This window comes from Pseudophryne corroboree, chromosome 1 (genome assembly GCF_028390025.1).
Source record: "Pseudophryne corroboree isolate aPseCor3 chromosome 1, aPseCor3.hap2, whole genome shotgun sequence".
NCBI lineage: Eukaryota > Metazoa > Chordata > Amphibia > Anura > Myobatrachidae > Pseudophryne > Pseudophryne corroboree.
In genome coordinates this window covers 1219099213-1219126509 of record NC_086444.1, presented here as the reverse complement: position 1 = coordinate 1219126509, position 27297 = coordinate 1219099213, and the positions used below count along the sequence as shown (strand labels likewise).

Below are 27297 nucleotides of genomic sequence, written 5' to 3'. Positions count from 1 at the left end.
CGTATAGGGAGTTCCCATCGCGTAGCCTCACTGTTGATTATAAAACTGACTCTCAAAAACAAAGTAATTATTTTTTTAAACATAATTAATACACAATAGAATAAATTCTCTCATGGACTCTCCCTTTTCATCATCACTTCTCAGAAAAAAATCAATGGCTTCTGCAACTTCTTGATGTGGTATGCTGGTGTACAACGATTCTACATCTATTGTACACCAGCTATACCCAGGGTTCCATTCCAACTTACTTAAAATGTCCATATATACCTCATCTTATACCTTGTATTGAGTACTGAGGTCTGATCACCATCACCACTAAAGACAGATACCCCTTACCCCCGATTTCAGTGCTTTTTAATATAAATAAAGGGGCAGAGGACTTCACCTTACAAAAACATAGTGGGGCCTATAAAATAATCAGAATAAGAGCCAGTTTTGACTATGAAAACAGGCATTTAAATAAACTGATGGGCATTACAAGTACTTGGCTATGCCTTTTGGCTTAAACCAGGGGAAGGGAGATTGACGAGAAGATCTGAGCACTGGTAAAGTAGCCTGAGATGCAAATAACACAAAGGGTAGCTTCACTCTGTCCATCTCTAATCCACTCAAGTATACAAGTAGAAAAGAGAGAAAGGTTCTGTACTCTCTTGGTTGGGACACTGATCGATCAAAATATATTGAGTAATACAAAATTTAACAACTTTTAGTTAGAGATGAGCCAGAAAATCTAGATCCAAAACCAGTGATGTATCTGTAAATTATTGAAATAATATTATTTTGAAACTACTGTAATTCCTTATCTGTACTGTGTGTATCACAGATCCAGAATCAATGTATCAGTGATATTTGGCTTGCAGATACTTTGCTCTTTACATCTTGCCTCTGGTGTATTGAACGAGTAGGACTGAGTTTCCAACAACCTTAGATCTGAATATAATATAAGATAATGTTATCTTTTGGGCTTTCCCTCATCCTCTGCTTATTCTCCAGTGGGTACACCTCAGCATCTATCCATATGGATGTCTATCCTGGCTGCTCTGTGCCAGGTACATAATTACAGTGGTGACACCATGAGGTCTTTGTAATTATACAGTAGTTGTGTGAAAGTCAGATCTGCAGAATAATAATAAGTATTACAGCAGAACGACATTTCTGAAAGCTCCCTTGGGAATCAACACTGAGCTTTCATGTTAACCATCTGCTTGTCATAAAAGACCTACAGTCTGTGAGAAATATAATCATTTGATCCTAGGATTATGTTACATAAGACTGCATAATTATCTCACACACCCTTTATGTAATCAGATAACGTGTAATGGATTATCATATATTCCCCATCTATCACATTACATGACTGAGAATTCTGATTTATTTCTAATAAATATTTAAAATGCCAGTGTTAATATATGCTGAAGACGCAAGACACATCTTATTACCATATACGATAAAAGTGCACTGTACATCGCAAACACTACATCCTTTAAGAGAAAACAAGTACTCGCACCCATAGGCTGAGGTCCAATGCTCAGAGATGTATATATTTGATATTAAAAAGGGTATGCATAAAATATAACACATGTACAGTCTATATATGGTTAAAGAGTTACAATTACACAAGAAGCAGTTGTAGTTACATATCAATCACAGCCAGTATACTTTACCATGTCCCTCAATGCACAGCCCTCTCCATATTTAAACCTGCCTCAACAGCAACTGAGCAAAATCGAACTTCTTGGGTGAGGTTAAATACCTATATACTCTGTATCAGGGTGGAAGTACATGTCTGGGACTGAGTCTTCTGTTATTGGTCCAGGGGAGGGAGATATATCATTCATGATGTGTCATTGGTCAGTTAATATGCAAGTAGCATCCAGCCTTGAAGATGCCATCATAGGGGTTAGCCACTTGTTTCTTTCTGCACACATGCTGTCTTTCAGGAGATTCTTTTGATCACTTTAGAACAGTGTTTCCCAACCACGGTCCTCAAGGCACACTAACAGTCCTAGTTTTGGTGATATCCCTGCTTGAACACAGGTGACTTATTTAGTACCTCAGTTATTTTGATTTAACCATCTGTTCTGAAGCCTGAATATCACTAAAACCTGCACTGTTGGTGTGCCTTGAGGACCGCGGTTGGGAATGCCTGCTTTAGAATGTGGCTTCATATTCATACATTTAATCATAACTAATTGTTGCAATGTGCTACAACCTAACCACAGCTATCAAATGAACACACTCATTCCCCTAATTATTTGGACACCAAGCATGACATGTCTATATTGTTCCGATACAATAATACATATATATCTGATGGTAAACTCTATTATATAATTACATTATAATGTCTGGTGCTTGACATGTGTGATTTATGTGTGGTAAGAAATACGTGTTGAATATATCTTTGTGGCTTGTCTGTATGAATGCGTATGCTACCATATATCGCTTTGCACACTGTGTGTATGCTCATGCACAGCAATCCATCTGTTTGGAGTTTGTATGTGATGTGTATGTAATATTTTTTTACTTCAACAGTTCACCCTTTGAAGTAGACAATAACTGTCATAACTATCACACTAAACATAATTACAAAAAAATATTTCAAACACATAATCGATGACCTAGACACACGTATGTTTTAATTTCACAAATCAGACATTGACTATATTTTGGGAGGACAGGAAGGAGGACAGGACATCTTCTATATGCACTCGGCAGTCACGGAACCACTGGTTGGGTGTGGGATGACATTCAACTTATAGAGTATGCTGGGACAGTGCTATGGCCTATGATATCTGATTTGAACAAACGTTGCCTACATACATGTACCTACAACTTTGCACACTGATGTTCGAATTCAATAGAGGTTTTGCTGGGTAGAGGGAGAAAACACAAACAAATCGTGAAAGAGACATATCCTATCGCTCCCTGAACATTGTTTCCATTTCAGGAACATATTGCTAGGTATGTTTCATCATTGGAGAAGGGTTATTATTTCAGGTAGTGTCCTTCCTAGATAACATAAACCTTCGGCGTTCAGGAAAAGCCACTCATACACTTCTCTTCAACATAAACTAATGAGCTCTTTATCTGCTATGTGTGAATAGCCATTGTCTGATTGTTCCTGATTACCTCCCAGTTTCCTGATTTCCTGAAATTGGTGAGATTTAAACATACCAGGGATTTTTCAATGGTACTGGTGGATCTTAAGACTAGGGGGTCTTGTTATATTATATTTCTTGTCCACTGGTCCCCTCCGTTCTGTGTCATTCAAGTAACTCAGCAAACTCTAAATAATATGGCACTAGTCCTGCATTATTTCATCTTAGAGGTACCTGTGAGCACATCCAACATTCCGTTTGGTTTAAGACTTTACCGACTAGTGAGTGGTAATCACTCAAGGATGTCTGTCAAATGCTGCCTTACTGTTAGACTGACATCTCTGTATCATCTTCAATTATGGGGTCACAATAACTACAAAATACAGCATTCTTCAAACAATAGCCTATCACGTTACCTCTGAACTCCGTAACTTCTAGACCTTTGATTATTTTCTGGCTTTAACAAAGTGATAGGCTGATCATTGGATGCTATATAGACATCACTCCTTTCTCCAGAACCAGTTCCAGTCCCACACTTAACTCCTCATGAAAACCTCACAAAAATAGAATATCCCAGAAAAAAAAATGTTGTCAACAGGAAAAAAAAGATAGAACAAAACAAATCTTGCTTATAGCAAATCCATTACTATGACTGGTGCCACCTCTCAGTCTACACGGAACAGACTCTTGGGTGATACTTCTACAATCTCACTCCCTTTACGAGTTCCTTCTGGACTACTGACTTTCCTGCGATGGGAATCGTGGACCCAAGTCTCTCTCTCGGCTACTTTCACTGGGATTGTGATGTCAACAAAGCTTTGTATGGTCCTTCCCACCTGTCTATTAGGCAAGCTGAGCATAAGAACAATCACACAGTCTCTTGGTTCACAATCAAGACAGTTAGTAGTTGGCATACCAGGAATCAGTTTCAAGTTCTTTTGTTATGTTCTCAAATGCTGGCTCATCTTGATAAGGTACTGCACTGTCACCTCATTTGTGTATTTCTGATCATGGTGCAGATCAATTATGGCATGAGATTGTCTTCCAAAAAATATTTTTTTTTAAAAAGAGGGTGATTCATTAAGTGGGGATCTGGGAGTGGTGCAGATGCTACGTATCACTAGTGGCAGTGTCTATGACCACAATAGTCCAGTTTCAAGCTATCACTTAGCTCCTACTGCTAAGGATACCCTATCTACATGCAAATTTTTGCACAATTTTCTTTGCGGTAAACACAGCAGTATTTGTGGCAGCAGGAAATGCCTCAACCCAGTTTGAGAAAACATCAGTGCACACCAATACATATTTCAAATTTCTACAGGGTGTTAACTGTATGAAGTCAATTTGTATTACCTGAAAAGGTCTGTCTGTAGGAGGAGTATGGGATGGCTCTGTTAGTACTAACTTACCAACTGTTCTTCCTCATGCAAGTAAGACAGGTCATTGCTTTCCTGCTTGCCTGAAAAGAGAACCCTTATGCATGCCAGTAAGCTCTTACCAATTTGCACATACCTTCCTTACCCTAGGTGAGTCACCATGTGCCGCCTCAGCTGGGCCTAGGAGATACGTCTTGTGGGCCACTGGCTTACCTTGTCCTTGTCCATCTCTCCAGAGTTCTGAGGACCCCTTTTCCTTCCAGACCTCCTTTTCCTGTAGGGAACAGAAATTTGCATCTCAATTTAATTGTTGTGTTTTTGCAATGTAGAGTACCATGAGCATAACGCAAAAAAAAAAAAGAAAAAAAAATCTCTAGGGGGAAGAAGAAAAAAAAATATCAGGTCTGCATTTGCCAATGGGCTGTCACTTATGTCTGGTCTTGTAGTAAAGGTCTGATTCAGATATTCCATACCATCATGCATATCAGTGTCTATTAAAAATTTCCCTTCACCGGTATTCTCATCCTCCACCATTTGTGCATGACAAGGCACACTGCAGTAATATACTGGTGCCATTGTGACAGTCATCGTGCTGATAAAACATACCTGGTTCGCGCAGAACTTTGAAGGACCAATACGGCATGTGATGTATGAACTGTCATATCTTGTACCAATACTACGTACTAGGTATGTGTCCCTTGTCCTACACAACTGTAGTTTATCCCTAGAGACCTGGTGTCCTGTTTGGAAGAGATGAAACAGAAACTATTTTGTATCTGCCAGGGACGACTCAAATGAATCAACGCATAACAAGTCATGAACATATTGTATCAGCACCGACCCATTCTCAGGCTGAAAGGACTGTAAACAGTCATGCAGGGCTTGGGAGAAAATGCTCAGGCTGTCACTTGAAACCTTGGGAGAATCGGGTCCATGTATTGTACCCCCTTTGTGAACACAAAGATGAAGAGGAAACTGTGAAGAAAAACAGAATAGAGGTTGGTAACAGAAAAGTTTGTAGAGGTGGAGATGATTTTATTAAAATGACAACTGTATTGGGCAATACGGGGAATTCATTAACTACTTGGTCTACCTCCCTTAAAGCTTGTGCTTGCTGTATCACTACTGGGACTACCTCAGCCATCAATCGTGTCCTGTTCATCCTAAATTCATAGGGAACCCAGTATCTGTGAGATAATTTCCTCTACCTGTGATGGACATGAATCTAGAACAGTGGAATGCAACATTAATCTTTGAGGAGTATCTAACATACCTTGTACTTCCTGAGCGGGAGCACAAGATATGCCTTTCACATTTCAATTTACACAACAAAATCTTTATCAAATAAGTTAATCAGTGGCCACTGCTGCTAGGATAAAAATAAAAAGGGTTTAGCATATTAGAGGCCCAATCGTAACTTCAGCAGGTTTTGTCAAAGGGTAATGTTGCACTTCTCTCGTTCCTCCCATTTGCCAAATTAGCGTTTATCAGTGGTCTGGTCCTGATGGAGAATATTCTAGTACTGCAAAAAAAATAAGCTTCTAGGTCATGCAAAGTATTCATTCAATCCTTCTCATTCCGTATTAAGGGTCTGTACATGGTCAAACAAACATTTCTGAGCTTATCTAGACAAGAGCATTCCTAGAAATAAATACTTCTTATGTGGTAATTAAAAAGAAATACCCTGGGTATTTCTTTGGGTTACCCCATCTCTGCCGCTTTCCTTCTGGGAAATACTAATGTGCGTATAGGATATTCTTAATTTATTACACTGCTTTCTTGATTTATATTTTATTTTTGGGTTTTACCATATATGTACTAGAATGGCTCCATACTTACCAGTTTCACTGGTCTCAGCCACTTCCCCTGCAGGCTACAGCTCCTCTTTTACCAGTTGGATACTCCTCTGAGTGCATGAGAAATGGCTGAAACCAGATTCGAGTTACCTTCTCCTCCTAAATAAAACTTTGACATTCATTAGTACATATATAGGTTACATTCATATTTTTCATATTCTTATTATTTTCTATAGTTTGCATGCTGGCTATAACTACTTCCACATCCACATATGGCAGTGCACTTGCTTTCTCTTTTTTTTTCTTATTTATTGTTGCTACAAGATCAAACAGTTATTATGTGTTCATTCTTGTCTTATATGACTTTGGTTAAACATACTACCTGCAATACCTCAGGATCAAAACCATCAATCACTGGAAATGATATTTCACCATTTATATGTTCTCAGTCAAAAAGCCTCTGCGTGTGGACCATAATTACCACACATATTATACCGAGCGGACACTCTTGGCTTCTGCTCCTCAGCCTGAACCCTGGCTCCTAAATTCCTCTCGCATGCCCATTTGGCTCCCATTGTGGGCTTTTTTCACAACACACCAAATGGCCCACACGAGACGACGGTGAAAAGTCCGCTGGACAGTACCATGACTCACTCCATTGGTGAACCCTGCATACCCAGACTAGGCCATTATCAGACCCCTTAGCACTGGAAGTACTGAAGTGTTAAAAGCAATAATTAATACCCCACCTTTTTCATACTTGTTATTTGTGTGCCTTTCAATTCTACAAAACAATTTTACTTTTAGAAGGGTATGTCTCTGTCACCTGGGGTAAACTGGATAACCCCACACCTGGCCTTAAGCGTGCAGTTGCAATCCGCCACGCAACTGTAGCTTCTCCTAGCTTGAGTGTCTCGCCCTATGGGATCCCAAATTTCAGGGTTCAATACAATCACACTTTTCAACAACCCATACTTTTAGCTTTCCTGTGCAGAAAAAAAGTAATTTACCAGTGATTGATAACCTCCTCTTAAAGGTTTTACACTTTAAACAAAGTATTATAGTAATGTGCTTTAAAATTGGTTAGTTACCTGTTAAAATGTGTTTTATCCCACCTTAGCAATCAATTTCTATCATGTAGCTAACTTTCGTTTGCGTAAATACTCACTCACGTTTCCCACCTATGCGTCCACGTGTGTACCCCTGCGTCGCTATATATATGTCCACGTACTATGACACGTGTATACTTGCATACATAAATGTGTATCGCTGCATATCATTGCAAGCGGCTTGCCACACTCTTTTTCCCAACTCTAGTAATAAAATAAAAAAACACTATTTGTATTGTAGTAATTAGATAAATGCTTCCACATTCCTTTTGACCACAGGAAGTCCCCTGTCGGAAACCTTCCGCTACGTGCTACCTAAACCTTTAGGCATGAATGGAGCTTCACTTATTAAAATGCAAATATTTTGCGAATTTTCGTCAACAAATAACACTTTAACAAACAATTTTTAAAACACTTTAATATAATATGGCTATTGACTATAATTTAAATGCCATGATTCAGATTGGATAGCTATCTTGCAGAACATGCACTGATATAAATATCCATATAATAATAGAACATTTTATATATATATATATATATATATATATATACACGCATACATATATATATACACATACTCACACACATTATTTATTGCACTTTCATGAAACCCCTCACACAGTATATGTATTCATATACACATACTGAGTGAATGTAATTTCTACAGACCCTCTAATTTGCATATCAACAGATGTTTACATGCTTGCTGTTCCCTGGTTGAACAGGTTCATTAACATTTCAATTGAGCAAGCAGAGGGTTAAGAAAACCTGAAGAAAATCTGTGTGAAAATTCTTACATTAAGCCAAGTATTTATCTCACTATTAACTCTCACTAGGCCCAATTGAAACTCTGTGTATAATTGACTCTGGCATGGGATAATTAAATTAATTGGTAGCTTTTAAATGGTGTTGGATTTGAACATATATATTGTTTATTTGTGACAAAGGAAACAGATTGTTTAAACACACTGAAAGTCAGCTGTTAGCTAAGTAGATAGAGAGTGGCTTTATGTACCTAAAATGGCCACTGCTGCTCTCCCTTATTCCCAGCCATGTGCATGGACAAAATGGTGGTCACACCATGCAGCCAGAAATAAAAACTAGCTCCTTTGTCACAAATAAATCACAAGTTATACAAGCTCCAGAAGTCTGTTATTTCAGGCCTATGTTAACAGTATGTAAATAGGTCTCAGCATGCTAACACAGCTATATCATACCTATGCACCAACTTTTTAAAATACTTTTTAAATTTACTTAACAGGTAAACAATCCAATCTGAATCAAACACAATATGACTTATTTGAACTTTGTGTGCAACAATAAAAAAATGCTGTAGCATTTCAAATATTGTGCATGTTTTTCACACTCACGCAACAAAGAGATATATTGTCCATTGAATTTCATATTAGCGCATTACTGATAACACATAAAAACAAACGTCATAAGGTTCAGCAGCATCTAGATGCATACACCCTTATCTGGTAGACCACAGCAGCGTCTGTACTGTGCATCATTTATTAAGTTATATCACGGATGGAGCCCCCAACTAAGAATTATGATTTATTTCTAATGAATATTGAAAATGCCAGCATTAATATATGCTGTGGATGCAAGGCGCATCTTATTTCCATATACGATAAAAGTTTGCTGTACATCGCAAACACTACATCCCTTAAGAGAAAACAAGCACTCGCACGCATAAGCTGAGGTCCAATGCTCTGAGATGTATATATTTGATTTTAAAAGGGTATGCATACAATATAACACATGTACAGTATATATATGGTTACAGAGTTACAATTACATAAGAAGCAGTTGTAGTTACATATCAATTACAGCCAGTATACTAAACCCTGTCCCTCAATGCACAGTCCTCTCCATCTTTGAATCTGCCTCAACAGCAACTGAACAAAACAGAACTTCTTGGGTGAGGGGAAATACCTATATACTGTGTATTGGGGGGAAGTACATATCTGGGACTGAGTCTTCTGTTATTGGTCCAGGAGAGGGAGATATCTCATTCATGACTTGTCATTGGTCAGATCATATACAAGCAACATCCTGCCTTGAAGATGCCATCATAGGGGTTTGACACTAGTTTCTTTCTGCACACATGCTGTCTTTCAGGAGATCCTTATGTTCACTTTAGAATGTGGCTTCATATTCATACATTTAATCATAACTAATCATTGCAATGTGCTACAATCTAATCACAGATACGAAATTAACAAATTCATTCCCCTGATTATTTTGACACCAAGCATGACATGTTTATCTTGTTCTGTTCCAATAATATATATATATATATATATGATGTTAAACTCTATTATATAATTACATTATGCTTGACATGTTTAATTTATGTGTGGTATGAAATATGTATTAAATATATATGTGTGGCTTGTCTGTGTGAAGCTATAGAGAAAGTGATACAAAAATGAAATGCAATTAAAATAGAGAAATAGTGTTAAGAAATTAATAAGTGAAAAGTGTTAATAGAATGGAAAGGTATTCCACACTAAGGCCGTCCAGCTCAGCCAGTCCAGAGGCACCACACCTCACACCTGCATTACCCCAATCTGGGTCTAAGATTAACCAGCTAGGAGCCACGTGATAATGGCTCCTTACTACAATATGTCTAAGCTAAGAGCTACCTACCTTGGAGCAACCCCATAACATATAGAAAGAAGTACTTAAAAATTAACTTTTAATGTTGACATTTATAACAAAGTTACCCATATAGTTGATCCATATAAGAGAAAGATAGAATAATAAAGATTTTAAAATGTTCTGGTCTGTTTAATCACAGTGTGTGATTGGAATGGTTGTAGACATTTGATCGTCTTCCCCCCATTTCCCCTGACCAGTACAGAATATCTGTATTGATGGGACCAAGGAGTGGTCATAAGGAATATCTGATAAGTACGTCCCAATAGGGCTACTTAAATTCAAAGGTAGATAGTCTTCTGCATTCGAAGGGACCTGACTTTCTGACGTAAGCCACAATAATTGGTCGTAGGCCTCAAGTATGAAAAAATCTGATAGGAGTGAGAATTAGTGGTGATACTGCTGTTGGCGTCGCAAATTCACATAGGAAGGGAAATAATCCCTGCTCTACAACACCAGGTATTCGCAGGAAGTCTCCTCTCCCGGTACTAACCCGGCCCAACGCTGTTTGGCTTCCAAGATCGGACGAGATCGGGCATTGACAGCGTGGTATGATAGTAGAGAATTTATATGAAAGTACACCAATGAGAGTGCACCTATATATGAGAATTAGAGAAAGATAAAGGGATGAAAGCAATGAGGACAGTTTGCCAAGGAAAGAGATGAAATAGTAAAGTACAACTAGGTGGATCTGCTTTCTGCGTTTAGACACAGTTCATCAAAACCCACATCTGTGGTATTGTGCTCTGTGATACTCAAGCGGTTATTTATTGTATAACCTGCAGATGTAACCTTAAATATGTCAGCATGACTACATGAAAACTCAAAGAAAGAGTTCTGGAACACCTGGGCAGCATACGTAATGCAGCGAAAGACCTTGCCCGCATGAAACAACTCACTTCGGTTGCCAGGCATTTCCACTATCACCACAAGGGATCCATTAAGGAATTCAAAGCCTTTGGCCTAGATCGTGTCCACCTGGGCATACGAGGTGGTGACATTACCAAGGAACTCTACAAGAAAGAGAGCGAATGGATTTTTTGTCTCAACAGCCTCAGGCCTCATGACCTGAATGAAAATATCAATTATGCAGTTTTCTTGTGAATAATCCTCCCAGAACTTTAACCAGCTCCAGTTCCCTTTGTTTCTCCCTAACAGATTTATTTTCTCCTCCCTTCTCTTTCACCTCCCCCCTTTCTGTCTTCCTTTCTTCCCCTCTTCCCCTTTCTTCCTTCCCCCCCCTTTTTTTCCCCACTTCCCATTCTTTTTCCCCCTCCCCCCATGTGTGTATGTGCAGTTAATGTGTATATATATATGTATATATGCAGAGGCGTATCTAGCACGGGGCGAGCAGGGCATGTGCCCTGGGCGCCATGACAGCCCCAACAGAGGGGGGCGCCACCGGCACGGCCCACTCGCCCCATGCGTCAGGGATTCCGCCGGCGCTACCCGCGGCGGTTTCCCTGTCTCCCCGGCTGCTGTGCCTGTCACAATAGACAGGCAGCGGCAGCCAGGAGCCTCCCCCTACTCCCCCCTGCAAAGTGTACGCGATCGCGACCGCGGAGGTGCGCGCATGCGCGTGCGCGACCTCGGGGGGGGCGCGGCCCCTGAACAGCAGTGAGTGCAGCCTTGCAGGTGAGCGGGGTAATCTTCTTTATACTTCCCTGTCGGGACAGGGGGTGCGGGACATTTTGTGTGTGTGTGTTAAGTGTGTGTGTGGGACAGTGTTCTTGTGGGACAGTGTGTGTGTGTTAATTGTGTGTGTGTCGGACAGTGTGCGTGTGTGTTGTGTGTGGGACAGTGCGTGTGTGTTAATTGTGTGTGTGTTAATTGTGTGTGTGTGTGTGTGTGTGACAGTGTGAGTGTGTTAATTGTGTGTGTGGGACAGTTTGAGTGTGTAAATTGTGTGTGTGTGTGTGTGTGTGTGGGACAGTGTGAGTGTGTATTAATTGTGTGTGTGTGGGACAGTGTGCATGTATTAATTGTGTGTGTGTGTGTGGGACAGTGAGTGTGTTCATTGTGTGTGTGTGTGGGACAGTGCGTGTTTGTTAATTGTGTGTGTGGGACAGTGTGTGTTATTTGTGTGTGTGGGACAGTGTGCGTGCGTGTGTGTTAATTGTGTGTGTGTGTGGGACAGTGTGCGTGTGTTAATTGTGTGTGTGTTAATTGTCCCGGCGGTTACTGGCGTCTGTAGTGTGCGCCCCGTCCTCCTCCGCTGCCGCTGACAGGAGCGGCGGTGTGCGGCTCTCCCCCTCCCTCGCCGGCTCCGTCCTCCCGTCGTGGCCCTGCAGTGTGTGCCGGTCTCCCCAGCAGCAGCAGGTTAGTCTCTCTCTCCCCCCCCCCACTCCTCCTCCTCCTCCTCCTCCCCTCTCTCTCTCTCTCTCTCTCTCTCTCTCTCCTCCTGTGGATTGAAGTTTGTAAGTATCATTTTCATTTTTACAGGTACCCCTATTGGATTCTACTTGACAAGTGGACGTGACCAGCGTGGGATGTAGGTAAGTAATCTGTCTCTTATTTTTACAGGTACCCCTATTGGACAAGTGGACGTGACCGGCGTGGGATGTAGGTAAGTAATCTGTCTCTCATTTTTACAGATTCCCCTACTGGATTCTACTGACAAGTGGACGTGATTGGCGTGGGATGTTGGTAAGTAATCTGTCTCTCATTTTTACAGGTACCCCTATTGAATTCTACTGGACAAGTGGACGTGATCGGCGTGGGATGTAGGTAAGTAATCTGTCTCTCATTTTTACAGGTACCCCTATTGAATTCTACTGGACAAGTGGACGTGATCGGCGTGGGATGTAGGTAAGTAATCTGTCTCTCATTTTTACAGGTACCCCTATTGAATTCTACTGGACAAGTGGACGTGACCAGCGTGGGATGTAGGTAAGTAATCTGTCTCTCTATTTTACAGGTACCCCTATTGGATTCTACTGGACAAGTGGACGTGACCGGCGTGGGATGTAGGTAAGTAATCTGTCTCTATTTTACAGGTACCCCTATTGGATTCTACTGGACAAGTGGACGTGACCGGCGTGGGATGTAGGTAAGTAATCTGTCTCTCATTTTTACAGGTACCCCTATTGGATTCTACTGGACAAGTGGACGTGACCAGCGTGGGATGTAGGTAAGTAATCTGTCTCTCATTTTTACAGATTCCCCTACTGAATTCTACTGACAAGTGGACGTGATCGGCGTGGGATGTAGGTAAGTAATCTGTCTCTCATTTTTACAGGTACCCCTATTGGATTCTACTGGACAAGTGGACGTGACCGGCGTGGGATGTAGGTAAGTAATCTGTCTCTCATTTTTACACATTCCCCAACTGGATTCTACTGGACAAGTGGACGTGACCGGCGTGGGATGTAGGTAAGTAATCTGTCTCTCATTTTTACAGATTCCCCTACTGAATTCTACTGACAAGTGGACGTGACCGGCGTGGGATGTAGGTAAGTAATCTGTCTCTCATTTTTACAGATTCCCCTACTGAATTCTACTGACAAGTGGACGTGACCGGCGTGGGATGTAGGTAAGTAATCTGTCTCTCATTTTTACAGATTCCCCTACTGAATTCTACTGACAAGTGGACGTGACCGGCGTGGGATGTAGGTAAGTAATCTGTCTCTCATTTTTACAGATTCCCCTACTGAATTCTACTGACAAGTGGACGTGATCGGCGTGGGATGTAGGTAAGTAATCTGTCTCTCATTTTTACAGGTACCCCTACTGGATTCTACTGGACAAGTGGACGTGACCGGCGTGGGATGTAGGTAAGTAATCTGTCTCTCATTTTTACAGATTCCCCTACTGGATTCTACTGGACAAGTGGACGTGATTGGCGTGGGATGTAGGTAAGTAATGTGTCTCTCATTTTTACAGCTACCCCTATTGGATTCTACTGGACAAGTGGACGTGACCGGCGTGGGATATAGGTAAGTATGTGTGAGTGTGTCAGTGTGCTTTAATAAATTTTTACTGTCACGGTGTGTGAGTTGTGTTTTTATTTGGGTATTTTTTCTGTTGTAGAACTACAGGTACCGGCGGGCCCGTTATTTCCCTGCATGTTGGTACTTGAGGTTCTCCAAGTACCAGCAAGCGGGGGAGGCTTTCTGGGCCTTGTAGTTCCACAACAAAAAACAATATTCTTTTTTTACTTACATGGTTATCAGCCTCCCATCCACAGCCCACGGATGGGGGGGACAGACTCGGGCTTCACCCCTGGCCCTTGGGTGCCTGGAGGGGGGGTGACCCCTTGATTTAAGGGGTCCCCACTCCTCCAGGGAACCCCGGCCAGTGGTGACTAGTTGGGGGGGTAATGCAACGGCCGCAGGGACCTACATAAATGTGTCCCCCGGCTGTGGCATTATGTCCCTGGCTAGTGGAGCCCGGTGCTGGTTTTAAAAATACGGGGGGACCCCTACATCTTTTGTCCCCCGTATTTTTGGAACCAGGACCGGACTAAGAGCCCGATGCTGGTTGTCTAAATACGGGGAACCCCTGTCCAATTTTTTCCCAGTATTTAAACAACCAGGACCGGCTCAAAGAGCCCGAGGCTGGTTATACTTAGGAGGGGGACCTCACGCAGTTTTTTTTTTACATTTTTAACCCATTCAGACCCTTCTCCATTAAGTTAATGGAAACCCTGGACAACAAAATTGCATTCATGTCCTCCCACTCCCTTCCCAGTCCCAAACACTAATTATTAATTTTTTCTATAAAAATGTACAATATATCACAAGTATGATGAGCAGGCATGCAGCGGGCATTGGCGGCTTTGGACTGAGTTGCAAATTAGTGGCGGAGGGCTGGGTCAGTTGATGGTGGGCGAGTTTGTAAGCCATTGGTGGTGGCAGCGGGCATCGGCTCAGAAGCAGTGGCGGGCATTGGCTTGGTGGCGGTAGGGGTCATCGGCAGGATTCGGCGGACATTATGGCTGTAGTGCCTCACCGCACGCCACTGACCTCACCGCATGCCACTGGTGTGTGGGACAGTGTGCGTGTGTGTTAATTGTGTGTGTGGGACAGTGTGAGTGTGTGTTAATTGTGTGTGTGTGGAACAGTGTCAGTGTGTGTAAATTTTTGCAGTCCAGTGTGTGTGTGGGGGAGAGGAAAGTATGAGAATGTGTGTGTGTAGTCTGAGTGGGTGTGTGTAGGATTTGGGGGTGGCAAGTCTGTGTGTGTGTAATCAGTGTGTGTGGGATGTACTAATGGCCATTTACCGAAGACAGATATGTATTAAACCACGGGCACTGAGATGCCCTTCTCACTCACCATCCAGCTAGGTGGGCGAGCCGGGCGGGTGGAAAGCCAGCAGCAGGGGCAGCATGCCGGATATCAGCAGCCGAGGGTGGGGGCTGTAATGCACGTGTGGAGCCCAAAGCCGGAGATCAGCAGCATGCTGACCGGCAATAAGCAGCTTCTGCTTCCGCGTTCAACATGCTGCTGATCTCCGGCTTTGGGCTACGCAGGGTTCGGGGGATGGGTGTCCTCTGCCGGTGTACTGCAGCTCCGGGGGTGCGGGCTCCGGAGGCTTTCAGCACTGTTGAATATCCAGCTGCCTCAAGTATGTACAGCCCGCACCCTCTGCTGCTGATATCCGGCATGCTGCTGCTGGCTGTCCCCCCGCCCGGCTCGGCCACACAGCTGTATGGTGAGAAGGGCATCTCAGTTCCTGAGGTTTAACACATATGCCTCAGAAAATGGCCTCTGCGGTAAACGATACTAATGCTTACCATGACAGTAACAGCGGGGAGGAAGGCGCACATCGGGATCCTGCAGCATGAAACAAGAACCCCTTCGGAGCGCAGCAGACCACACTGAAAAGGGTGCATACCCGGTGCGGTGCTCTGCATCCCGGGTGGTGCCGAAGATGTGGAGTGTCGGAGGTGGCAGAAGCGCCGCAGCTTGGGGTGAGAAACCGCTGCAGCCCTTCCGCTGCTAAACTCTGCAATTAGTCTATTAAGGGGGTGGGCTCCCCTCATCATAGTGCCCCACAGGCCATGTTAATTCTGGGGGTAGGATCCCCTAACTCTATAATGGGAATTTTGGCTCATATCATGTGCTGTAATGTGAATTTTGGCTCATACCGTGTGCTATAATGTGAATTTCGGCTCATACTATGTGGGGTAATGTGAATTTTCGCTCATTCCGTGTGCTGTAATGTGAATTTCGGCTCATACCGTGTGCTGTAATGTGAATTTCGGCTCATACCATGTGGGGTAATGTGAATTTTGGCTCATACCATGTGGAGTAATGTGAATTTTGGCTCATACCGTGTGCTCTAATGTGAATTTCGGCTCATACCGTGTGCTATAATGTGAATTTTGGCTCATGTGGGGTAATGTGAATTTCGGCTCATACTGTGTGCTATAATGTGAATTTCGGCTCATGCCGTGTGGGGCAATGTGAATTTCGGCTCATACTGTGTGCTATAATGTGAATTTCGGCTCATACCGTGTGCTATAATGTCAAAGGGGCACCAGTACTAGATAGTATAAGGGGTCCTACTACACTGAAGGACACGCCCCTTTTGAGTGACCACGCCCCTTTTCTGGAGCGCGCGCGCCTTTGGCGCGCGCATAATTGCTCTCTGCACTCTTACATTCCACCTTCAAAAATTCAACTTCGACCACTGCACCTACATACACATACATACACACCCTGACATCTTTATATGCAGTGACACCGGTGGCGTCTGCACATACTTTCCTTTTGTTTTGTTTTTTTATTATCATTTTATTAATTTACTATTTTTATATAAAAATTATTATTTTTTTTTTTTGGGGGGGGGGGGCGGCGCCATTATTGATCTTGCCCTGGGCTCCAAAAACCCTAGTTACGCCTCTGTATATATGTATGTCCATATATATGTAGATACACATATATACCTCTTTCATTTCTTTCTTTTTTTCAAATTTTTTTTTTTATTTTTTTCCTTTTCTCATCCTTCTCTATTTCCCAGCCCATTCTCCAACCCTTCCCCCCCCCACCTTCCCCATCACCATCACCACCACTGACCCCTTCCCATACAGTCCATCCCCCTTCACCTATTTCACACTCACTTATTCCTACATTCCTGTTTAGATCAACACGGTCACTATGATCTCCCCACACCATTGCATTCCCTTACACGCTCACTCTGTTGACTGGCACACACCCCGCCCCTTTCACCTTCAGTGAGTGCCAGCATTTCCCTCTCCCCCCACCATTCCTTTCCCCAATTTTATCTGCACACTGTCTCCCTCAAGTTATCATTCAACACGGCCCCCCATTACCTTAATCATTCCTCCCCACACTTTATCCCTCACATACACCCATTTCCAGACACATAATTGACAAATGCCTATATCTTTAGCAGATTCACACTAATCACTATTTCACTTTAATACCCACACATTCACACTCCTCTATATTTTATTATCATCATGATCCATAAATCTCAATTATTTATTTTCAAATCAATTTCCTTTTAATTCATTTCATTTAGTATCCTATGTTAATTTGATCCAGTCATCCACCTATGTTAATCCCATGCTATCTAAATTCCCATTCACCCCTTTCTCTGTCTAAAGCTCCTATCCATTACAATGTTCTGTCTATTCTGTTTTCTTACCCATTGCGCAATGTTATTTCCTCTATTACACATTTGGCACTTTCTAAAATGGCGCCCAATGTCTACCTGCCCCTGTACTATACACTTGCCATCTACAAAGATGGCGCCCGGGATCTCGCGGCTGTTCAGGGCCACCTGACCATCTCTCCCCACACGTGTGTGCACGGACAGCCAGCGACAGTGTGCCTCGAGACGGCATAATCCCCGCCCCCTACTCTACGTCACGCTCCGTCTCTGTCACATCTTAATGAAGCTCCTCAGCGGCAGCTGGTATCTCCAGCCTACCGTCCAACAATCGTCCAGCCATTGGTTAGTACTTGTATATTAGCTGCTTCCCAACCTCATTCCCCACCCATCCCTCTATACCCGGAAGTGAACAAGCCCGCCAGGGTGAAACGCGTTTTCCACGGGGGGGGGGACCACACATGGAGTGAACTTTCAGCTCCTGCACGGGCACCTGACGATGCCCTGACCTGCCTACTTTTTCCAAATCTTGGTGACCGTAAGCCCACTGCTGTTCTGTGTACAATATACACAGACAGCAACATTCTATATGCATTTATTAATTTGCTTTATCTCTGTACAATACACACAGACAACAATATTTTATGTGCATTCATTAATATGCTTTATTTTTTCAATATATGAATTGATCTGTGTAGTACACTTGCAGAGTTTTGTGATAAGCTCGATTTTCTGACAGCAAAACGTATATCACAAAATCCTTTTCTTATTTCTGATTCATTTCCTGTAATTTGCTAAACCAACACCTGGTAGAGATTTTTTTACTGGCATGCTGAGCTCTCACCAGCAGAGGCCAGTATACTGTTATAAGATTATTTCATTCACTGTGATTCTCAGTACTACTTTTTTTCTGTCTTTGATAATATTATTATTTTCCTAACTCAGTTTGTGGGAATCACTACACCTGATTCTGTTAAATTCAACTGAACTTTTACACTCAGCCCAGGCTGTACTAGGATTAATAATAGTAGGATCTTACAAATTAATGTTTAAAATACCATGTGGATTTCTTTGATGACATGTATAATCTTATTTTAATTTAATTTCTCACCAGTCCTTTGCGGCAATTTTTCACTGATAATTTAATCAAAATTGTATATTTCACACCTCTTGCTCATGCTTTACTATTTTTCCGTGGACTCTCATCCGCGATTCACAGAGCACAATACCACAGATGTGGGTTTTGATGAACTGTGTCTAAACGCAGAAAGCAGATCCACCTAGTTGTACTTTACTATTTCATCTCTTTCCTTGGCAAACTGTCCTCATTGCTTTCATCCCTTTATCTTTCTCTAATTTTCATATATAGGTGCACTCTCATTGGTGTACTTTCATATAAATTCTCTACTATCATACCACGCTGTCAATGCCCGATCTCGTCCGATCTTGGAAGCCAAACAGCGTTGGGCCGGATTAGTACCGGGAGAGGAGACTTCCTGCGAATACCCGGTGTTGTAGAGCAGGGATTATTTCCCTTCCTATGTGAATTTGCGACGCCAACAGCAGTATCACCACTAATTCTCACTCCTATGAGATTTTTTCATACTTGAGGCCTACGACCAATTATTGTGGCTTACGTCAGAAAGTCAGGCCCCTTCGAATGCAGAAGACTATCTACCTTTGAATTTAAGTAGCCCTGTTGGGACGTACTTATCAGATATTCCTTATCACCACTCCTTGGTCCCATCAATACAGATATTCTGTACTGGTCAGGGGAAATGGGGGGAAGACGATCAAATGTCTACAACCATTCCAATCACACACTGTGATTAAACAGACCAGAACATTTTAAAATCTTTATTATTCTATCTTTCTCTTATATGGATCAACTATATGGGTAACTTTGTTATAAACGTCAACATTAAAAGTTAATTTTTAAGTACTTCTTTCTATATGTTATAGGAATTTTCCTTCCTTTCTAAAGAGTGCGCCCACACAAGAGCCTTCTTTTTCTCCCCTTCCCTAGTACATGTACTCTCTGGCTCTGGGCGCACCACCAACTAGGACAATGTTATCCATTTAAGTAAAAAACAGGTGTTTTTTTCTTCCGTCTCCTACTTTGGAGTGTTTAATTGTCCAATTATTGGTTTTCTAGTATCAATACTGTATTAATCTGACTGGTGCCCGATCGCCTCCTGTCTAGTCATAAGTATTAGTCTATACTGTTTTAACAACAGTCTCTGATCGTCTGGCACAGTTCTCTACCTAATTATTGTTCACTGATTAAATCAATATTCTTCTTTTCTTTACCCATTGATCCTTTTTAGCAGCTAAGAATAATCAATATTCTGTTTAGTTTTTGGTACTGTGGAGCAACTCGCGATACCAAACAAGATTTAGTAGCAATATATTGCGTAAGACTTATATCAGAATCCAGTATGACTACATTCTCACTGAAGACGGAGCTACTAAGATGCCAGAATTTGTAAAATTTTGGGGACCCGTTCTCTGAGACCTATGAACAATCTACTCCTAATCTAGACTGGCGGACCACCTTCTCCAGACTACAGAAAAGCCTGCAGAAGAGGACACGCCTATCGTGGGATGTTACGACTCTAGAAAACTATATCAAACATAAGATTGTACCCCGGGGCCTGAGGCCAAAAATATTTCCATCTTTTCCTCTTGCAACTGACAATTTGAAAACCGAATGGGAAGCAGTTTTGCTTAAATGCTCTCATGAACTATTGCACCTCCTGGTCAAACATGACACTCTACTTATAGACCAGGTCGAGAAAGAGATTGACGAACTTGGCAAAACACTGGAAATGTGGGAAAAAGATCTATCCTTTCAAACAGCCTTCGAGAAACACAAGAAAGAAATTGTCCTGTATGAACAAGCAATAGTTGATCGAAAACGCAGTAAATTCATTAGGGATAAACACGATTTCTCACGTGGCGACGTTTTCAGGTGGAATCCTATACCTCTCAATAAGAACAGAAAAAGAAGGGAAGATCCCACCTTCTCTGAATTTGAATCTTCCAATAGTGGAGACTCGGCCAGTGAAACTTTTGAAAGTACCACATACAACCGTGAAGAGGCAGAAGACTTATCCCCACGTTTTTTAGGTCAAGGACAAAGGCCAAGAGGTCGCATCAGAACTCGGGGAAAACAAGGAAAGGGGGAAAGAAGAGGCGACGGACGCAATCAAGATTGGGACATACAGAGGACTGCCCGATATCCAGTCCGACAGAAGAAGACATTACGTTAAACCCGGCCAATTCTGTCAAACTGCAGGTCATTAATTTATCCACAAGGTCTCTCTCTCCTGATCACATGGAGGTACACGCCAAGGGACTTTCCTTCTCCCCGGCAAGATCCTTTAACAGATTTTCTTGGGAAAAGGACTTGAGGTTATTCGGGAGGAAGCTCCTACTTAAAAAATTCTTTGCAAAACAAGAATCAAGACTCTCTGAGAACTCTGCAGATCAGGATTGGTCTGCGGAAGATCTCAATGCTATCCAGGAATTAGATCAACTTCGTATGGAATCTAACATGGATGAAGTATCCACTCAGAGACCCAAGTGCAGACCTAAATCCTCTTTTTTCCCTCCCGATAACACCAGCCCAGAGATCAAGTTTTTTTTTAATAGAGTGTCGAAAGAATTTGATGACATCTACGTACAAACCAAAAGCGGTATTAACCAATTTCCGAATAACCTCAAATTTAAGGTGAGAAAAGCACTCCAGGAATTAGGAACATGGCACGATATCATTATAAAACCCTCGGACAAAGGTGGTAACATCGTTCTTTGGCCCCAAGAAATGTACATCACTGAAGCTCACAGACAGCTACATAATCCAGCATGTTACAAAAAACTTCTCAGTAATCCCACCGTCCGATTCTTGAATGCCTACAATAAGTTAATACAGGAAACCGCAGCCCATTGCACAATTACAAAGCAGGAATCACAATACCTTACAGTCCAGAGTCCGAAGACACCCACATTCTATCTTTTGCCCAAGATACATAAAAATGCCCTTAATCCACCAGGGAGACCTATTATGTCTGGCAATGGCGGTCTCTTAGAAAAACCTAGTAGGTTTTTTGGACCTACACCTTCGGGATTTCATCCTCTCCTTGCCCTCCTACCTACAAGACACATCTGATTTACTACGAAAGATCCATGATATACATTTTGAAACCAACTTTCTTCTGGTGACTTTAGATGTAGAAGCACTCTACACGAGTATTAATCATCATCATGGCCTTGCAGCTGCCAAATATTATCTGGATCAAGGGGGCGAGAAAGATTTTTCAAATTTCCTTCTAAGATTACTTGATTTTGTCCTCTCCAAGAATTATTTTGTCTTTCAGGAACAATTTTTCTTGCAGGTAAGGGGTACAGCAATGGGCGCAGCCTGCGCACCAACTTATGCTAATCTGTTTTTGGGATGGTGGGAGCATTTTTATGTCTTTAAAGCCATCAATGAGAAATATACCGTGCATGTGATATTATGGCTAAGATATATTGATGATATATTTATCATCTGGGACGGAGAGAGAGACCTTCTGATGGATTTCATAAAAATTCTTAATACTAACGGTCTCAACATCACACTGACATACACCATCAGTGCGGAAAAAGTTCCATTCCTGGACCTGAACATTTACAAATCTACCACAGGCTTTCTCGAGACCGAGCTATACCGTAAAGAGACGGCAACAAATAGTCTTCTTTTCCAGACCAGCTCACACTTCCCTCCTACGGTTGAAAACATCCCCGAAGGGGAGTACCTAAGGCTGAGGCGTAATTGCTCAGAGGAACATACCTTTAAAATCAAGAGCAGAGAACTTACTAATCGCCTCCTAACCAGGCGCTACAGCAGACGCTCACTTAAACGCGCATACTCAGCCACAGCAATGGTAAAGAGAGAAAGCCTGATCTTCAAGAAGAAGAAAGAGGACCCGGAACAGGACAATGTTATCAGATTTATAGGAACATTTTGCCCTGAGTGGAAAATGCTCAAGAATGCGATAACAAAACATCTCTCCATACTACAGTTGGATCCAGATTTATCCCCTTTTCTGAATTCACCCTTACAGATGAGCTGGCGTAGATCCAAGAACATTAAAGATCAGTTAGTTCGGAGCCACCTTGCAACATCGACACTCAAGAAACCCACCGTCATAGGCTCCTTTCCCTGTGGCAAATGTAAATCATGCCCTCAGATATCGAAAACCAATACTGTCATAGACAGGTATGGTCAAACAGTGAAGCTACAACATTTCTTCAACTGTGATACTCAAGCAGTTATTTATTGTATAACCTGCGGATGTAACCTTAAATATGTCGGCAAGACTACACGAAAACTCAAAGAAAGAGTTCTGGAACACCTGGGCAGCATACGTAATGCAGCGAAAGACCTTGCCCGCATGAAAGAACTCACTTCGGTTGCCAGGCATTTCCACTATCACCACAAGGGATCCATTAAGGAATTCAAAGCCTTTGGCCTAGATCGTGTCCACCTGGGCATACGAGGTGGTGACATTACCAAGGAACTCTACAAGAAAGAGAGCGAATGGATTTTTTGTCTCAACAGCCTCAGGCCTCATGGCCTGAATGAAAATATCAATTATGCAGTTTTCTTGTGAATAATCCTCCCAGAACTTTAACCAGCTCCAGTTCCCTTTGTTTCTCCCTAACAGATTTATTTTCTCCTCCCTTCTCTTTCACCTCCCCCCTTTCTGTCTTCCTTTCTTCCCCTCTTCCCCTTTCTTCCTCCCCCCCCCCCCTTTCCATTCTTTTTCCACCCTTCCCCCATGTGTGTATGTGCAGTTAATGTGTATATATATGTATATATGTATGTCCATATATATGAAGATACACATATATACCCCTTTCATTTCTTTCTTTTTTTCAAATTTTTTTTTTCTTCTTTTTATTCCTTTTCTCATCCTTCTCTATTTCCCAGCCCATTCTCCAACCCTTTTCCCCCCCACCTCCCCAACATCACCATCACCACCACTGACCCCTTCCCATACAGTCCATCCTCCTTCACCTATTTCACACTCACTTATTCCTACATTCCTGTTTAGATCAACACGGTCACTATGATCTCCCCACACCATTGCATTCCCTTACACGCTCACTCTGTTGACTGGCACACACCCCGCCCCTTTCACCTTCAGTGAGTGCCAGCATTTACCTCTCCTCCCACCATTCCTTTCCCCAATTTTATCTGCACACTGTCTCCCTCAAGTTATCATTCAACACGGCCCCCCATTACCTTAATCATTCCTCCCCACACTTTATCCCTCACATACACCCATTTCCAGACACATAATTGACAAACTCCTATATCTTTAGCAGATTCACACTCATCACTATTTCACTTTAATACCCACACATTCACACTCCTCTATATTTTATTGTCATCATGATCCATAAATCTCAATTATTTATTTTCAAATCAATTTCCTTTTAATTCATTTCATTTAGTATCCGATGTTAATTTGATCCAGTCATCCACCTATGTTAATCCCATGCTATCTAAATTCCCATTCACCCCTTTCTCTTTCTAAAGCTCCTATCCATTACAATGTTCTGTCTATTCTGTTTTCTTACCCATTGCGCAATGTTATTTCCTCTATTACACATTTGGCACTTTCTAAAATGGCGCCCAATTTCTACCTGACCCTGTACTATATACTTGCCATCTACAAAGATGGCGCCCGGGATCTCGCGGCTGTTCAGGGCCACCTGACCATCTCTCCCCACACGTGTGTGCACGGACAGCCAGCGACAGTGCGCCTCGAGACGGCATAATCCCCGCCCCACACTCTACGTCACGCTCCGTCTCTGTCACATCTTAATGAAGCTCCTCAGCGGCAGCTGGTATCTCCAGACTACCGTCCAAGAATCGTCCAGCCATTGGTTAGTACTTGTATATTAGCTGCTTCCCAACCTCATTCCCCACCCATCCCTCTATACCCGGAAGTGAACAAGCCCGCCAGGGTGAAACGCGTTTTCCACGGGGGGGGACCACACATGGAGTGAACTTTCAGCTCCTGCACGGGCACCTGACGATGCCCTGACCTGCCTACTTTTTCCAAATCTTGGTGACCGTAAGCCCACTGCTGTTCTGTGTACAATATACACAGACAGCAACATTCTATAAGCATTTATTAATTTGCTTTATCTCTGTACAATATACACAGACAACAATATTTTATGTGCATTCATTAATATGCTTTATTTTTTCAATATATGAATAGATCTGTGTAGTACACTTGCAGACTTTTTTGATAAGCTCGATTTTCTGACAGCAAAACGTATATCACAAAATCCTTTTCTTATTTCTGATTCATTTCCTGTAATTTGCTAAACCAACACCTGGTAGAGATTTTTTTACTGGCATGCTGAGCTCTCACCAGCAGAGGCCAGTATACTGTTATAAGATTATTTCATTCACTGTGATTCTCAGTACTACTTTTTTTTCTGTCTTTGATAATATTATTATTTTCCTGACTCAGTTTGTGGGAATCACTACACCTGATTCTGTTAAATTCAACTGAACTTTTACACTCAGCCCAGGCTGTACTAGGATTAATAATAGTAGGATATCACAAATTAATGTTTAAAATACCATGTGGATTTCTTTGATGACATGTATAATCTTATTTTAATTTAATTTCTCACCAGTCCTTTGCGGCAATTTTTCACTGATAATTTAATCAAAATTGTATATTTCACACCTCTTGCTCATGCTTTACTATTTTTTCGTGGACTCTCATCCGCGATTCACAGAGCACAATACTGTGTCTAAACGCAGAAAGCAGATCCACCTAGTTGTACTTTACTATTTCATCTCTTTCCTTGGCAAACTGTCCTCATTGCTTTCATCCCTTTATATTTCTCTAATTTTAATATATAGGTGCACTCTCATTGGTGTATTTTCATATAAATTCTCTACTATCATACCACGCTGTCAATGCCCGATCTCGTCCGATCTTGGAAGCCAAACAGCGTTTGGCCGGGTTAGTACCGGGAGAGGAGACTTCCTGCGAATACCTGGTGTTGTAGAGCAGGGATTATTTCCCTTCCTATGTGAATTTGCGACGCCAACAGCAGTATCACCACTAATTCTCACTCCTATGAGATTTTTTCATACTTGAGGCCTACGACCAATTATTGTGGCTTATGTCAGAAAGTCAGGTCCCTTCGAATGCAGAAGACTATCTACCTTTGAATTTAAGTAGCCCTATTGGGACGTACTTATCAGATATTCCTTATGACCACTCCTTGGTCCCATCAATACAGATATTCTTTACTGGTCAGGGGAAATGGGGGGAAGACGATCAAATGTCTACAACCATTTTAATCACACACTGTGATTAAACAGACCAGAACATTTTAAAATCTTTATTATTCTATCTTTCTCTTATATGGATCAACTATATGGGTAACTTTGTTATAAACGTCAATATTAAAAGTTAATTTTTAAGTACTTCTTTCTATATGTTATAGGAATTTTCCTTCCTTTCTAAAGAGTGCGCCCACACAAGAGCCTTCTTTTTCTCCCCTTCCCTAGTACATGTACTCTCTGGCTCTGGGCGCACCACCAACTAGGACAATGTTATCCATTTAAGTAAAAAACAGGTGTTTTTTTCTTCCGTCTCCTACTTTGGAGTGTTTAATTGTCCAATTATTGGTTTTCTAGTATCAATACTGTATTAATCTGACTGGTGCCCGATCGCCTCCTGTCTAGTCATAAGCAACCCCATAATGCTCCCTGTGGCATGTCAGGGCCTGCACCTCCTCCTAATGCAGGAACCTCTCTGCCTCTCACAACAAACATATATATTGGTATATGCTCAATTAGCTTAGTGATATCATTCAGGTGCTCGAAAGGGAGGGGTATTTCTAGCAAGAAAAAAAGCATTTGTTTCCCCCAGCACCGTGAATGATAACCGTAACCAGATATAAATTCCACATGATAACAGAATTCAGAGATCTTCGTTACACATATTTGCGCAAATGTGTGAATAAGCCCCAAAGCCGCATCAAGGCGTCTCTGTATATTTGGGGTCCCTAGTGCTATATCTAGGTGCAGGGTGTGGCACCCCAAAACACCAGCATAAGCCAGAAAGCCCTGCGTAGCATACCAGTGAAAAAACAATAGTGTTAATAAATTAGTATTTAGGAAGCCGAAGCTATAGAGAAAGTGATACAAAAATGAAATGCAATTAAAATAGAGAAATAGTGTTAAGAAATTAATAAGTGAAAAGTGTTAATAGAATGTAGAGGTATGCCACACTAAGGCCATCCAGCTCAGCCAGTCCAGAGGCACCACACCTCACACCTCCATTACCCCAATCTGGGTCTAAGATTAACCAGCAAGGAGCCACATGATAATGTCTCCTTACTACAATATGTCTAAGCTAAGAGCTACCTACCTTGGAGCAACCCCATAATGCTCCCTGTGGCATGTCAGGGCCTGCACCTCCTCCTAATGCAGGAACCTCTCTGCCTCTCACAACAAACATATATATCATACACTGCTGTCTTCAAAATAAGCACAGCTTTACTTACAATAATTAACTTTTTGCAATGCCGCTGTTGCACAGTTGAGTGATTACTGTTGTGTTGAGCAAGCATTTGA

The 27297-nt window shown here is 42.0% G+C and overlaps 3 pseudogenes; 2 read left to right on the top strand and 1 right to left on the bottom strand.

Annotated features, from left to right (window-relative positions):
* Window positions 1-10496: 10496 nt before the first annotated feature.
* On the bottom strand, window positions 10497-10615 carry LOC134954563 (5S ribosomal RNA; annotated as a pseudogene).
* Window positions 10616-19032: 8417 nt separating this feature from the next.
* On the top strand, window positions 19033-19151 carry LOC134933153 (5S ribosomal RNA; annotated as a pseudogene).
* Window positions 19152-25602: 6451 nt separating this feature from the next.
* LOC134936011 (5S ribosomal RNA) lies at window positions 25603-25721 on the top strand (annotated as a pseudogene).
* The last annotated feature ends 1576 nt before the right edge of the window (window positions 25722-27297 follow it).